Raw genomic sequence first — 2,500 nt, forward strand, 5'->3', positions numbered from 1 at the left:
CGGGCGGGGGTCGGGAGCGGCGCCCCCTCCCCCACCTTGCCCGTCCTAGCCTCTCCCACCGGTAAAGCAGTTAAGCTTACTTGATTATCTTCTTTTGTTTTATTTATTTATTTATTTTATTTTTATGAAAGCGAGTTCATATTTATGTGATAGGTATAAAATGAAAAAAAAAAAATTCCTAACAACAACGTTACTTGACCACTAAACTATCAACAAGAATAGTCATCAAAGCGACCCCTTATTTAAGTATATGAAATAAACAATGTATTTATGAAGCAAGATACCCGTATTTACAGCGGCAAATTATAGCGCAGAATTATTAATACGCAAGAAAGAAAATACGGGGGGGGGGGGGAATTTGACTGGAACTCAGACATGATCTAGAAATGTATAAATATGTAGATGTATATCTTTTATATATATATATATATTTATATATATGTATATTATCATGTACACGTGACGCGCGAAAACCCACGCTCACATACACATAAAAAATTAAAAATCGGATGAATGAAAATATTATTATCAATGGTGGTGGTTTTCTCGCGACTACGACCGCCAACAACGGAGCGGGGAGACGACTTGTGACTACGTGATAGCATTACCCCGCCCTCCTTCGCGTCTAACGTCCAGCGGCGGCGTCCTTGCGGGTTGAGGTCCCTGGAGAGGCGCCCTGCTCCCTGTGGCTCGTGCTGGGGGGTGCTGCTGCTGCCGCTGCTGCTGCTGAAGCTGCTGCTGCTGCTGCTGCTGGGGAAGGGGAGCTCTCTCTCGCTCTCTTTCGCTCGCTCTCTCGTTCGCTCGCGCTCTTTCTCTCTCGTTCTCTCTTTCTCTGCCTCTCTTCTGTCTCTGCTTCTAAGGAAACGAGCAAACAAACAAGACGGGAAATGAGAAGACTTGCAACGACTCGCATGCACGACCACACCGAGAGTCACTTCGTGTGTCGACCTGAGTGCGACCTCCTCGGGTGTGAATCCTGTCTGAGGAGGAATCGCACTTGAGCAATCGCACCGCTCGCACTCGCAGGCACCCGCTCGCTCGCTCGCACGCACGCACACGGCACTCCTTGCAAAAAGGGGGTGAGATAACCACAAAAATTTGTATCGTTTTTTGATGATGCTATATACCTAGCGCCCCGCGGGAGATGCTGTGGGCTCTCTCCTGCCGGAGTCAGCAGGCGTCGCCGTCAGCAGGAGGGGGTGGAGGGGGAGCAGGGACAAGGGGATGCCGGGACGAAGGAGGATGCTGGGAGGAGGACTCAGCTAAGGAGGAGGGAAGGGGACGCAGAGGTCCGAGTCGGGGGCGGACTCGGCCCCCTCTCGCAAAGCGCTGCTCCTCGGGACCCCAACCTCGCCCTCGGAGCCGAAAGCGGTCGCCGACGCGTTTGTTTTTATCTTCTAGAATTTTCATTTAAACTACCGTACACCCAGCTCCTCGTTTCTGTTTTTTTTTTATTTGAATCGGCGATTATTTGATTATAGTACCTGCATTGCGATACATGCAGTGTGTGTGAGGAAAATAAATTATAATAAATAGGCAGTTTAAACCTATTAGTTATAGAATACTGAGTTGAATACGAACATATCTACTTCTACGTTTCGCCTCGAGGAGGTGGAGTAATCAAGAAATATCTACCTTTGTAAACCTATGATTGTAAAGAGAAGTTTTAAACTACATATTGCGCAGAAGTTTCAGTACACTATTCCAGTCTATATATTTTGCTTGGATGCGCTTTTGGGGGGTACTGTCTTTTATTGGTATTTTCTCGTTCATAATTTAATTCGCTAGAAAATGGGAAACAAAATATGATATGATATGACATTCATTGTTTCCAAGTCTGTGTAATAAGGACTTAAGTTATCGGTTCACAATATCCATATTATTTTTTTTTTCTCCTATGATATTATTTTTTACACTTTCTACAATACATAGTATTGATTAAATGAATAAAAAATGACTCCGTGATGATGCTTAATTAATATTACATTACACATAATCAATTCAAAAACGGATGTGAGCCACTCAATAACCATCAAAGTTCGTGATCAAGAAAATTATACTATAAAACGGTTATTTACATCGACAAATGAATGTAAATGTACACTCTGCATGTGGAAAAACAGAAAGTGTCTTTTTTCCCTTAAAGTGTTGCGTCCGGGAGGGCTGGGCGCGTGACCCCCTGGCTGCCTAAGGGGTCAAGGGTCAGGGGGTCCGGGGAAGGGTGTTCGTTGGTGACTTGTTTCGAGAGCGGACGAGGGTCGCCTTTCGTGCCTCTGCTCCTGCTGCTGCTGCTTCCTTCCGGAGTCCAACGGAGTCACGCTCCCTTCGGCCCGGGCAAGGATAGATTATTGCATGAGACTCCTTTCTTCGAGACTTCATTAACAGCTTAAGAGAAAAAAAAGGAAGATGCGCTAAAAATGTTTGAGTAAAGACGTATTTGTATTGAATTATTTGATGCTTACAGTAACCTCAGAATCACATAATACTGACGCATGAGCAA

General features: G+C 45.0%; 1 protein-coding gene across 5 annotated transcripts in view; it reads right to left on the bottom strand.

The window, feature by feature from the left end:
* Positions 1-154: 154 nt before the first annotated feature.
* LOC113811765 (neuronal acetylcholine receptor subunit alpha-7) overlaps positions 155-2,500 on the bottom strand; it is a 427,407-nt gene continuing 425,061 nt past the window's right edge. For all 5 annotated transcript variants that reach the window (XM_070141081.1, XM_070141078.1, XM_070141076.1 and 2 more), the window contains exon 12: positions 155-2,500. This exon is cut by the window's right edge and continues 1,054 nt beyond it. The gene's annotated coding sequence lies outside the window, so the exon portion shown is untranslated.

This window comes from Penaeus vannamei, chromosome 27 (assembly GCF_042767895.1).
Source record: "Penaeus vannamei isolate JL-2024 chromosome 27, ASM4276789v1, whole genome shotgun sequence".
Classification (NCBI taxonomy): domain Eukaryota; kingdom Metazoa; phylum Arthropoda; class Malacostraca; order Decapoda; family Penaeidae; genus Penaeus; species Penaeus vannamei.